We start from the raw sequence: 14,295 nt of genomic DNA on the forward strand, positions 1-14,295 counted from the left end.
TGTAGTTTTTAACACATTATCAAGTAAAGGTAGTGATGCATAAGGAGATCTTTGTAGATTGTACTGAAAACGTTCCACATACTCCTCTAATGTTTCATTCGGTTTGGCTGTCATTTGGAATATTTCGTCCTTTAATTCTCTAGACCTACAATAATCCTGATATTTTTTTAAGAAAGATTCTTTCATTTGATCCCAATTGTTTATGACCCCACCACCTAATCCTATAAGCCATCTTAAAGCAGCCCCTTTTAATGTAGAGGGAAATAATTTCAATTTCTGGGGATCGGTGGTGTAATCATATCCCCTACACAACACATCAAATTCGAATAAAAATGCATCTGGGTCTTCTGATGTGAGACCGTGAAATGTAGGGATATGTTGAAGAGGTATTGCTTTCATGGGCGCATTTGCTGCAGAATCCACTATAGGGTATTGTAATGTAGAGGTTTGAGTGTTTGGCTGATTCTGAGCCATAGGATCGAATATATGCCAGTAACCTTCTGGGATATATAGGAGGGCATTCCTAGGTTGAGATGGAACGGTTTTGACAGGGATAGTTTTAATAGCACTTCCTCTATCTGGGATAAGGAGGATGCCTGATGTCTGAGGAGATTGGGTTCCTTCAACGATGATTTTTGCAGCACTCCCCTTATCTGGGATATTTAATGGCTGATTTGTTCCAATAGGAGATCTTGGTTCCTCAGTTTCCCCTGTTTCTCCTTCTCCTTCACAAAGGTTGCTGAAATTCCCTTCCTGCAATAGTTCTGGAGTAGAATTTTTAATTTCTTGAAAGTCCTGCTCTTCAGTTTGACTATGCACCTCAGCAAAGGCTACAGATGGTGATCCTGTGGCCTGAAGGGAACTAGTAGGCTATTTAGAAATGATTTTCCTGGGGCCTACTGATGGCTGAGATTCTGTTTTCTTATAGATTTCGTCTATGAAGGTCGTTCGGCCAAGGGTCACCGACCCCTTAGCTTTTTCAGGCTTGGGTGGAGGTTTGATATTTTTTTCTGGTTTTTTTCTGCTTAGTCATGCACTCAAATGAACTACTAAATTCTATTCAAACAAAGCAACAACAAATCTGTTAGGAAAGCGGACAGTGGAGCAGGGCTTTTACATGCTCCGCACGCAGATTCTTACCTTCCGTTTTTAAGATCCAACTCTTCCCTAGCAGGTTCATACACTACTCTAAAAAAAAGACAAATGGCTACACTCTTTCCCCAACAACGATGCCAAAATGTAGAGTTATAAAAAGGGTCTCTTTCACCTCTAATTACCTCACATTATTATGTCAATCCGAGATTGTTTTGTTATTTCAAAGAGTGTCTCAGTCTGAGGCTATCATTTGTCAGAGTAATGCTAGTAGTACAGCGTTTAAAAATACAAGAGTAAACGGATGCTTGTCTATAACTAAGTTACTTCAAAAGAATAAATCGCACACTCAGAAAACTAGGCAACTCATCAGTCAAGGGTTCGCCAGCGATAACCCATCCCTTTGGAAACTAATGGAAAAGAAATTAGAGAACAGGCCACGGGTCTGGGAGCTAGACAGCAAATGACGAGGCTCACTACAGCCGTAGATTGTCTCTCACACCAAAACAACAAATGCGAGTAAATGGAATGACAGATAGAAAAATGGAACAACAAATAAGAAATCGAACAACAAATCTTGAATGGAACAGCAATTCTGAAATGGAATAGCAACTCTGAAATGGAACAGCAGTTAAACAACTAAGTCTCACGAGCAGTAATCAAACTTAATCTACTAACTCAAATGCACTCATCGTAATCAAACATCAATCTTTCACTCTTAAGGCAGATCAAGCAGCACACATTAATGGAACAACACTAATTACTGATAAGTTATGGAGTAGCGCTTGGAAATAATATACGCACACAACACGCTTGAATATTAATCTGATCTAGCATCAATCTTAATTAAAAGGAATACGACTGCATTTCAAAATAGAACAACAATACTTCTGAATCCAACAATCGTAAAGAACACAACTTTCAGATGAATTCTGTAACATGAATGTATAGCACAAAAGCTCTGTAACAAAATAGTAACAATATCCAGGCAAGACTAATAATATTCAATCAACTCTGAAAGGAACAGTAATATAATGCAAAGTCAATACAACAGTTCTGTCTGTAAAAATATTAATGAATTAATCTTAACAGAGCATGTGATGTAAACTTATAAGGCATATCAGATTACCAAATAATGACGATAAGAAAATCACGCAGAAATCAAATCGTAGTAATACAGAAGCAAGTGTCCTCCGGGGCCGGGCCCCTAGCCTCCAAGGGTACACCGCTTTAGGTTAATCCAGACGCAGAGATAAAATAATCACCAAGTTTGTATTAATGCATGAAACAAAAGTACAATGAACCAGTTCTTATCGAGACTCGATGATCAATATTTTGATCTTAACAAAAATTGCATAAAACATAATCCTCCTAAAGCTAACAGTGTTGTCCCTTTATATAAGGGTGACGACAGAGATGTCTAAGTAACAAGATAGATAAAACAGTGATCCCTCAGGATCAAGGATCCTAAGGGATTCGCTAAACCATTAATTCTTAATCGTCTCTTTTCTCCTCCACCGAGTTGGTGTCTTCTCCTCCTTTTCAGGGCCAATTTGCTTTGATCTACTTAGCCTTGTTTGCACTCGGTCTCCCGTCAAAGGGACAACGTTACCTTGTCCTTGTCGTTTTCTTTTGAATAGTAACTCCTCATTTTCACCCCTCCCTGCATGAGAGAATGAAAATTATTAGCGGTTAAGTCTTGCATATTAATATTCCCATGTTTTGTTATAATTCTTTATTGTTTTCCAAGTTCATGATGCAAAAAGGTTTACAAGTTCTACTGAAAAGCCACTAAAATGATCATCAAAAACATACCTTTTTAGTACTCCACACACATGGCCCTGGTCTTTTAGGAAGTATTGAATTGTTTTTGGGTTACTCCAACTTCCCCACTTAGCTTATCGACATAAATGGTTCACCTTTCACCAACTCAGTCAAACACAATCAAAAGTTGAGCTTGGTCACAGTGTTTTGAATTCGGGAAGGGTAGTTTAGCTCACGAGTTGAAGATTTTCAGAGTATAAGTTTTCATCTTTGGTGTTTCTCCACTGCCAGCAGGCTTGGAAAATACCCTGACAGAGTCACATAGGAACACACGCATTATTCCACTACCAACTAGCCTGGTCAGTACCCCAGTGGAGTTGCATGCTTCACCTCTCTACACAGGAAGCTTTTCTCTTCTTTCGCCTTTGTATTTTTTCAAGGGGATTGTTCATAGGCACTTATTTGTGGGGTGGAAGAGGGATCCCGACTTCTTGAGAGCAGAAGAGGTTGTTCCTTTAGAGGATCGTGTAATACCTCTGACATAGGTTTGCTCGTTTAGGTTTTCCCCTTCTCCATTTCTACTAGTTTGGATGACCTTGAACACACAGAACAAGAGGCTGAGTACAGGCATGGGGCTTCCCAGTGTGGACATAGTCTCATGGTTGGATAAAAAATTCCCTTGCAGATAACTCGTATTTTCTCTCAAGACTTCATCGGCCGAAGCTTATAACCAAGCATAGAGAAGACAGACACAAGACTGGCCAAGTGTTGCAGTGTCATAAGTTTCTTCAAATATCAGCCACATACTCTACTCAAAAGCCAGAACGTAGCAGTTAACGACACTTATTTTTGGAAACAAAAATAGTAAGCAAAACAAACCAAATAAGAACAAATATAGTAAGCAAGGCAAAGAAAATGAAATGAAAAACAAGAAGCAGAAGCAAATGCGTATGAAAAGTGAGTAAGAAAACAGAAAAAGAAAGAAAACAACACACAAAGAGAGAAGAAAACATGCATGCAAGGAAACAACTCAAAAGAAAACACTAATCCTACTCCTAAGCTAGCAGTGCATGGGTCATCTCACGTGAAGTGATATTTCCAATGTAGCCATCGGTGCATTGGTTGACCCATGCAGGTGAAGGCATGATTTACAAACATTGCAATTGTGCAAATCAGCAATTATGAAAGAAATAACAATGAAGATGTACGCACTCCGAGCTTACAAGCATCCACAGAATAAAAATGAGTGAAAGTGCATGACATGCACTCTGTGGACTTGCCATGGTGTTGTGCTACATTGGATGCTGATGTTGAGTGTATGCATTCTCTTTACTGTGACATGCAAGCAAACGTGAGAAATGTAAACCACTTACATTGTGCAAGTGTGCTTTCCATGTAAGATTCCTCCAATGCATGAGTGATGGGATCATGTAGTTCAAGTGGAGGAAGTGAAATCTGAGTGTTGGATTAATCTTGAATGCAAAGCAGTGAGTGACAATGAACCTTGTATGTTTCAACGATTTCTTGATCATAAATGAAACCAACCTCAAGATAGTGAGGGCTTGACATAACCATCAACTCAGCCTGAAGTGCCTCGAAAGTCTATAGGGTTTCAACTTTGTTGACAGATAAATCGTCGTAGACCAGTGGCTTAGATGGATTCATAACGATTGAATCAACATCGTGATCAGATGAAGAAGTAGAGAGATCACGACAACCAAGATTAGAAAATCCAAGATGTTCATTGGCATCCTCATGATTTGATGAATTGTGTGGAGGGGTAGATGAGAAGCAAGGATGTTCACTCTTTGTGTTTTTAGAAGTGATAGATGATAGATTGGACAGATTTTCAGAAGAAGATGTGTCCTCCCCGAAATGTAATGACAGAATGACATTGGATGTGTCCTGTGAATGATCGGACTAGAAACATCCAGAAATAAGTTTTCACAAGAGACATCAACAGTGGCGGAATCACAAGGGGTGTTAGGACAGAGTAAGTGAGGCGTGGATTTAAGGGAGTCATCCTTCACCATCGGTTTTTCTTTTGATTCTTGCACACACTCATCATGAATGATCACGAGTGGAAAATGATGAAATTAGTGACTAGGTGACTAAAAACATTAGTCACCATGATTGTTTCAAGTGAATTGCTACTAAAGTTGAGCAATTTAAGTGACTGAACTAAAAATGACTAACTTAAATGACTAATTTAGTGTAGGGATAAAATATATGAATAAATAATAAGTGACCAAACTAAAAGTGACTAACTTAAATGAGTAATTTAGTCCAAGACTAAAATATATGACTAGATAATAAGTGATAAAACTAATAATGATTAGCTTAAATTATTACTATAGTCCAAGAATAAAAATATGACCAAATAACAAGTACAACAAGTATATTAATTACTCATTTATGTTAGTAATTCTTAATTATGTCACTTTGAAAATGGAAAATTGCAATTGATATTTAAGTGTTACATTTCACTACATGGGTCTTTGAATTCATATACATTGTTAAAATTTAGAGACAAAGGGTTCTCTGAATCCATCTACAATGTTAAAATTATGAATACGATTTTGTCTCTAAATTTTAGCGCTATGAATGGATTCAGATATCCCCTTTTTTGAATCCATCTGCAGTGTTAAATTTAGAGACAAAGGTGTCTTTGTGTCCATCTCCACTGTTAAAATTTAGAGACCCATTTAAGAGGGTCTCTAAATCCATCTGCAATATTAAGTACATAAAAATGACTCAAAATGACTAAAATGTTCTATTCATTACATCTAACATAAAAATTACTCAAAATGCACATACATTATCTTGAATCCCTTCTAACGAAAGCTTTTACCCATTGCATTTTGAATAAAAGGTGATATGTGATTACTTTTTCTATGAAATGTTTGATTTAAATCATTTACTTGTAATATTTCATGAATTTTAATGAAGAGCATTTTCATAAATCCTTTAGAGTTAAGATGTTTCACATTACCTTCATTTTGAACATATTCTAGAATATTGTCCTAGTTGAAATCTCCCTGAAACATAACATTTGATAGAAAATAAATGCTAGTAAAGAAACAAAATTACATTTTTTTTTCTTTCTTCTATGCTATTATTTCCTATGCTACCTCCTTACAACATTTACTTTAAAACATGTTGTGCAGTTTCTGGTTTTATATGTTTGATGAGTAGAGTGTTTAACGTTTATATAGACTAATTTGTTATTGCCTTCTTGTGTGATATTATTATACACTCTAAGACAAAGAGGAGCATGCGTTACATTTGAGGATGGTGCTATACGTGTTGCAAGAGAAATAATTGTATGCCAAGTTGATCAAGTGCACTTTCTATCGAAGGAAAATCCATGATTTAGTTCAAAATGTCTTAGAGGAGGGCATAACAATGGACGTAGGGAAGATGAATTAATCCATCAAAGGTTGGCCATCATCAAATAATATTTCAAAGGTGATACTCTTTATGGGTTTACCTAATTACCACATGATATGTATTCAAGGTTTCTATAAGATTGTGCATTCAATTATTTCATTGCAACATAAATGAGTAACAACTAAATGGACTACAAATTGTGAAAATAATTTTCAATATTTGAAATATTTATTAACCGATGCACCTTTTCTAAAGAATTCATATCCAAATGAGGATATTTTTAGTGTGCATAAATGCATGTAAAGAATGAATTGGTGGACCATTTATGCAATATAGGCATGTCATATTAATTGAATAAAATCAAAGTACATGAAGGAAATTATGCTACCCATGACTTGGAGCTTACAACTATTATCCATGCATTGACAATGTGAAGACATTATCTTATGGGATGAAATTTTGAGTTTAAAATAGACCATAGCGGTTTGAAATACTCACATAGACAAATTAGATGGTTGTAATTCCCTAGTGAATTTGACTTTGACATCAACAACATTAAGGGAAACGTGAATAAAGAGGCTAACACACTCAACATTAAGAGGGTGCGTGTAATGCATGATGCTATAGCTATTATCATATACAACATAGACTTAAAAAGAATAATTTTGGAAGATTATGATCAAACTAACACTATTTATAAATTAAAGAAGGCTTACAACAAGGTAATTCACACCAAAAATATAAAGACTACATGCTAGAAGAGGATCGAAACCTCTTGCAAAGGAACACAATTTTATGATCCTAATTCTCAACAATTGAGAAATTTAGTGATAAGAGAACTATGTGATGCACCATATGTTGGACACTAGGGTACCAGAAAACTATTGTAGCCATAGGAATCCAATATTTTTTACTTAATATGAAAAAAGAAGTGGTTGATTACATAGCCAAATGCATGTAATGTTAGAAGGTAAAGGCTAAACATAGGCATCCAACATGATTTATATATCCCTTGTCCATTCCTAAATGCAAATGAGAAATTGTTACCATAAATTTCATCACCAAGCTACCAAGGATAACAAGGTGAGATGATTCCATCATGGTATTGATGGAAAAGCTTACGAAACAAACACATATTATTTAAATTAAGTTGATTGATAAAGAATCCAATATTGTGGAAATTTATATAAAAAATAAATTGTGAAGTTATATTTTGAGTTGGGATAACCTAGAAAACAAAGTGATTGTTGGGATATATATTATAAAAGAGATGTAAGAACATATGTTAAAGATATGTAAAAATATAAAGGATACAATATAAGATAGGTAGAAAGTTGCGCAAACAAAGGAAAAATGCATAGATAATTTATACTAGTTGGGCTTGTGTTTTTCAAAGTGAATGCTTAAAAGAGCTCACTAAAATTGGGAAGCTACCCAGAATCGGTAGCACAATATTGTGGGCCATTTGAAATCCTAGATAAGGTAATGTTGGTTATATACATTCTTGCATTACTTGCATCCATGAATATTGATAAAAGTGTTTCATGTATCTGTATTGAAAAAGTATGTGCCTAATCCTAACCTTGTGATTGATTAGACTATGGTCTAGGTGGAGGACAAACAAGACTTTTGGGTGGAGCCAATATGCATCTTTGACTCAAAATTTGAAGTGATCCTGTACAAATCCTATCTTGGTAAAGGTACAATGGACCTACTGCAATCCTGAAGATACCACATGGGAGAATGAAGAGGCTATGTTGGAGGACTACCCATAGATTTTGCATATTTTGAGGAAATATGAACGTGCATTTGTGCATAAATGACTAAAGACTCCATTTTTTATAGCTAGGATTACTAAATTTCATAGCTTTGATATTTTAATATTCAACTAGTGGTTGAGACCACAAAGGAAAGTGGGAAAGCCTAAAGGATTGTGATGGAGAGAAGGGAGTACTCTTCCTTGGATTATGTAGGTTGAGGGGAGTGAGAGTTGGGAATTTGGAATTTCTATAGGAGCTACTAAATTGTAAAATTATAGAGTGCTAAGATGTAGTAAAATATCGCTACATGTTAAGTGTTGGTGTGGTCTAGGCCTAGTGTGATCATCAAGTGATTTTGATGGCTTAGATTCCCTAGGTTATGGTTTCTTATATTACATGCTAGTCCCAAAAGTCATGGACACAATATCAAACAAAAAATTACATGTAAACTTTTATATTGAAAATAATAATATAAAATACATCACTGGTTATAAAATGGACAAGAACATATTCATGGAGGACCTATCATTCCATAAAGGAGGGGGATAAAAATGGGTCCAAGAGTAAATTGCACATGCCTAAAATCCCATGTTATTAGCATAAATTAAATGTCATTACCATATAATCCCCTTTTGACTTATTAAAAGCAGTCATTGAATGCATTTTTGAGGTTGGTAGAAGAGTCATATCAATTAGTTATTGAAGCATGGGCTAACTACACTCATGAGGGGAGTGGTTTTATTAAATGCATGTAAAAGGTGGGTGAGAGAGTCATCTCACATAGATGTGAGAACATGTGATGAGTAAAATTATCTTTTGAATCGTCCAAGTCAGAACATGCATAAGAAAAGGAATTTGAGTAGAGGAGATAGCTAACTTTCGAAAAGAAAGAGGACAAAAAAAAAATAGAGTTTTGGTGCTATAAGAGGAGAAAATACAATTTGTGTTGAAAATTAATCTCTAGTGTTGATATTTATGATAAGAACTAGCTTTGAATGTTTGTGAGGGGTTCTCATTTAGAAATCACTCAAGTTCTTGTGTAAAGGTTGACGTTGTAAGTGCTCCACTAGTAGCTAGATTTCCTAAACCCGATGACTAATAGATTCCTTACCATTCTATGTTAGAGCCCTAGAGGGGATGGATATTTTCTAAGGGACTATGATACATAGAAATAAATATCATCCTTAAATTGTGAAAAATGATGGGAAAGAGAGTTGGCCAGTAGGAATTATTGTAGGGATCGCATCACTGTTAATTTACTAGGTATTGGTATCTTAGTGTTGACTATAGACATCCATAGGAGCATGCTCACCTTTGTGGAATAATAGCCCTAGATTAGGGGTTGCCTATTGTAGAGAGAATTAGTCCAAAAATAACTATGGTTGGATGGAATATTTGACATTTGTAGCTCGTTGTGTAAAACATTTATAAGGATAAATATTTCAATCACTTTATTATTTAATATGTAAATGTTATGCTTGAATGTTATGTTAAATTTATGTTATGTATGTTTAAATGTTGTTGTGCATGATTAATTCATCTATATTGTTTAATTTTAAAATCATGGACAGTCACATGAGCCTATATGTCAAACAACATACATTAATTTCTTTTAAAATGGTATTAGAGTTGGATTTATGGTAACATGCCTTAGACTAAGGGTCTAGGTATGTCACTCATCATTTTATTGGTATGTTGTCAAAACCTAGAAAATTTTCAAGTAGAAGAATAAGTGTGATGAGGTTTAATCACATTTATCTCAAACATCCACAAAGAAATGCAAAAAAATACCCAAATAATAGAGAAAGTAAATCATAAATGAATCCAAAGAAAAAATTTTGGTTCTTATTCATCTCACAGTGCATTTTTTATAGTTTTACAAAGAGATCATCAATTGAAGAGTCAGTCCTTAAATTTGGCGTGCATACAAATTAAAGGCTAGAAGAAACAAAAAAATATGCAACTAACTAACAAACTAGAATTTAAGATCTAGAAAGGGATCCTTCATGGGAGGTGAACTACTAGTGATGATGCTCCTTGGCAATCATGGCCTAATGTGTCACCTTAGATCCTCCCATCTTAGATGGATATTTTCCCCACTTTCTTCTCAATTTAGTGATGGAGCTATGTATGTGAAATTGCTATTAGACAGTTTATCACTAAACTTGTGAGCACTACTAGAAATGATATGATGAGCAAGGTTACAATGATGTGCACGAGCATATAAATCAAACCTTACTCAATGTGTAGATGAAAAAAACTATGCTATGAAAAGAAATGAAAAATATGTTGTTGTAAGCTACCAAACACTACTAACACCATAGTGTGCCCATCATAAAATTCTATTATATAAAATGAAACAAAGATCTTATCCAAGATGTGAAAACTCATTGTGTAAGTATCTCACTCTTACACCCAAAATATTTAATCTCTAAGAAGATTTCGACCTTAAAAATGATCAACATGCATACTTTTGTGACAATTCACAATGAATGAAAGTTATTATTTTACACACCATTTAAAAAAAAAAGAAATGTCTAAATGAAAAGAAATGTCAAAAATCTTAAAATAAATTTAAAACAGATTGCTCAAAATTGAGCGCCTAAATATATATCTATCCATCCCATAATTTAACACATTTTTCTCAAAATTGGGCGTGTTGTTAAACATATTTTACCATGATCTAATTCCCACCAAAAAAAAAGGCCAGAACAATAATTTTTCACTGCAATATCGATCTCCGATCTTCCCTGGAATATATAGAAACAGGAGGTCACACTGAATCAATCTTAGGATATCTAGATCGATTTCTGTTCTTCAAATCGATTGAACTCTGATCCCTTAGTTGTAGATTTGTTCCTTTTCACATAGATGTGTTCTACGTTTTCATAGAAAATTCAATGGTTATTCGTGCACAGGTAGGGTTTGAGGGTTCAATTTCGATACAGTGGATGGAGGAGGATCTCTTCAATAGCTCGCCCCACAAAACATCGATTTGTTCAGCGCCTAATTTCGTATCTCCCCTGATATTGATCTTGCGAAGCTCCACCACAAAGAACGAGGGTGTTACATCGAAAATCTTGCCATCGATCAACAAATTCCCCTTCAGCCCCTGCTCAGGTCTCTGTAACTCCATCTTGCAATCCTTAGATTTCTTGACTCTGAATCTCAGTATTTTGGCAATCTCCTCAAAGCGTTGATATTATTCTCTAGGATGGTTCAATTGATGTGAGCCATAATTCCTGCTTTAGGGTTTTTTCCTTGAATAACCCTGAGAGGTCAAATGCAGGGGACAAAGCGATAATGTCGAACGCGTTGAAGCATGTCAGCTTCAGAATAAATAATGCCAAATTGACATCATTAAGGAGGCTGATATGGACATCGAAGTTGAGCTGCAAGGGTTCAAAGCCTTACCAAAACCAGGGGACCTCCATTAGCTTGGTGAGGGTTATCCTCATCTCAGGGTTGGGATCCAGGAACTAGAGAATGAGTTGTCGGATGTAGGAGGAAAACCAGGGTAAGAATTTGAAGTCCCCCTTATGGATCTTCTTATACAAGGCCATCAAATTTGCATCATGGAATGGAAAAAAACCTAACAGGAGAATGAATAGTATGACCCCGCAAGACCAAATGCTAGCCTTGGCACTGTCATAGCCCTTCTTTTGGTATCTATTTGAGAAAATATTGAATATTATACTGAATGATTGAGTATGTAAATTGCTGGTAGGACAATATAAAAGTAATGGATACCTAATGGTCTCTTGCAATGGAGGCCTAAATCAGAATAGGTTTGATCCCCTTTTGTCTATCAGAGACATGCACATCTGAAAATACAATGAGAACAAACCTAGAAACACATAGTCCTACACCAATAAACTATCTGATTTTGTATCTTGTCTTCAAGAATATACATGTAAGGAACATGACACAAGGAATTGTCCATTAGTCCAGCAACATGACACTTTTTGTTGATGTATATTCATATTCCCTCACCACAACATAGTTATCTTCAACATTAATGGAAGCCAATAAAACATAGTAGTACCAGCAAGCCCGAAGCCATCTACTGTGATATATTAATTGACTTTCAAACATAATTAACAGAAGAAGATAACTCAAGGAATATGAGGTTGGTACAACAAATCCTCTGTGGGTAAGCTAACTTGAGGAGAATCCAATGGATGTTATCAATAGGGAAACCACCAGACCTAGAAGAAAGGCTATCAATGTCTTCTTGGAGCAAATTTTATCGAAATTTAGAGCGCAAAATGGGAGATGTGAGCTGCAATATGTAAGCTGGTTTATCTCCACATTTTATAATTATGCACAATTTTCCTTTAGCTAGGGCCTTGATTATGGTTCTCCAAACTCTGTAATTATTTACTTCATGTTGTCACCGTGTTTGCTAAATTTTCTTTTGTGACAGTTTTGTGATATATTATCATTTGATCAAGGTCAATATTTTTCTCATGTTAGATATGTGACATGCTTACAATTATCTCAATGTGACTATGGTTGTCTCAAATTTGAACAAGGCTTCATTTTGGTCAATATTTTTCTCATGTTAGATATGTGACATGGTTACAATTATCTCAATGTGAATGTGGTTGTCCCGAAGCTGGACAAGGCTTCACTTTGGGCAGATCCCAAGTGTTTAACTTCAATATTCTTCCTATCTGTTAATAGATCTTCAGTATGTTCTATTGGTTCATTTCAGTATTGGGTATTGCATGGCATTAATTACTTGTGGGGGCAGTTTACCCTTCATATTTCCCTTTGCAAAAATTAATCTTTAATTCTATGTGAATAGTGAATTTGAAGACATTTTTGATGTGGATCACTTTATCACATCTCTCATAGGCAAGTTTCAGATAGTAAAGAAGCTTCCTTCAAAGTTGAAGGCAAAGGCATAAGATGGGGCAATCTTCACCATGCCTCCTATGAGCTGGCCAAACATGTCCTATTACCTACATCAGCTTTAGTATCAAAGACTCTCATTTAATACTTTGGGCTTTGCACAGAAGGATACTAACAAATTTTCCTACCATGATACAAATCCTTCCCCTTATAAGAAAGCACAAAGTTTTGGATTTGAATAAGGTATATGAACATCTGGAAAATAATAGCCTACCTCTTGAGGTTTAAAAGTTATGATAGCCTTCCACTTGAGGTTTAAAAGATATGTTGTCATGTGAATTACAACACTATGCTTTTCACTTCAAAAATTGATGAATTGGGTCATTTTTTTTTAAATATTGCAACAACATGGTCCTTTTGTGGCTCTTCATCTTTGTTATGAAATGGATATATTGGTTTTTTCTAGTTGCACTCTTCGTTGTACCGATGAATAAGTTGAGGAACTCACCAAACTGAGGTATATTACATGTTTGGAAATCATAATATTTTCTTGGTCAAGTCAAAATATTTATTGTTAACAATGTTGATCCTATTATCTTGTTGTATTTCTTTCACAAGAATGCCTACCCTTGGTGGAAGGAGGTCATAATTTCTTAAATGAAGAGGAAGGACGGACTGTGTCCTGTAACACCAGAGGAGACTCCATTAGTATTGAAAGCTTTTGGTTTTGATAGAAATATTCAGATATATATATATATATATATATATATATATATATATATATATATATATATATATATATATATTGTTGCTGAAGAAATCTATGGGGGAGAAAGAAGATGCATGCTCTCTATTCAACTTATCCAAATATTGTAAGTTGACAAATTCACTCACTTCAACTCATTTTCCTTTGAAGTTGGATTTTCTTATGTCATGCATTCATGCTGATCAAAAAAAATCCGCAGGTGAGGAAGGAGGCTCTTATTAGTCCTATGGATTTAAAGCCATTCCAAAATCATTCTCCTGAAATGGCTGCACTGGATTACATGGTGTCTTTGGCCTACGATGTGTTTATTCCTACATATGATGACAACACGACAAAAGTTATGGAAGGGAATTGCAGGTAATATTATATTGTTTTGCATATATCTGGCAGACAGGATATAGTGGTTACCTGGTGGTACGAGTTGTAGTGGTGACAAATTTAGTTCTCTTAGAACATACCTTTGTAAATAGCATTAAGAAGCCTCAGGAATTGGGTCACAATTATTATTAGTAATTTTCCAGTCAGTTGTCTACATTATTTATTATATGTTGCCTTTTTATTTCTTGTTTTTGTTGGATACTTTATTGATTGAGCTTCGGTTCAATATAAATTGTGGAAGCGCTTTGGATGTGTTAATCATGTTATCCAAGTGATGCATCAACATTT

General features: G+C 35.2%; 1 pseudogene; it reads left to right on the top strand.

The window, feature by feature from the left end:
• The first annotated feature begins 11,744 nt into the window (after positions 1–11,744).
• On the top strand, positions 11,745–13,990 carry LOC149262521 (rhamnogalacturonan I rhamnosyltransferase 1-like; annotated as a pseudogene).
• The last annotated feature ends 305 nt before the right edge of the window (positions 13,991–14,295 follow it).

Source organism: Pinus tabuliformis, chromosome 6 (genome assembly GCF_031772625.1).
Source record: "Pinus tabuliformis cultivar Carrire ecotype Pingquan chromosome 6, CPIR1, whole genome shotgun sequence".
NCBI classification, from domain to species: Eukaryota; Viridiplantae; Streptophyta; class Pinopsida; order Pinales; family Pinaceae; genus Pinus; species Pinus tabuliformis.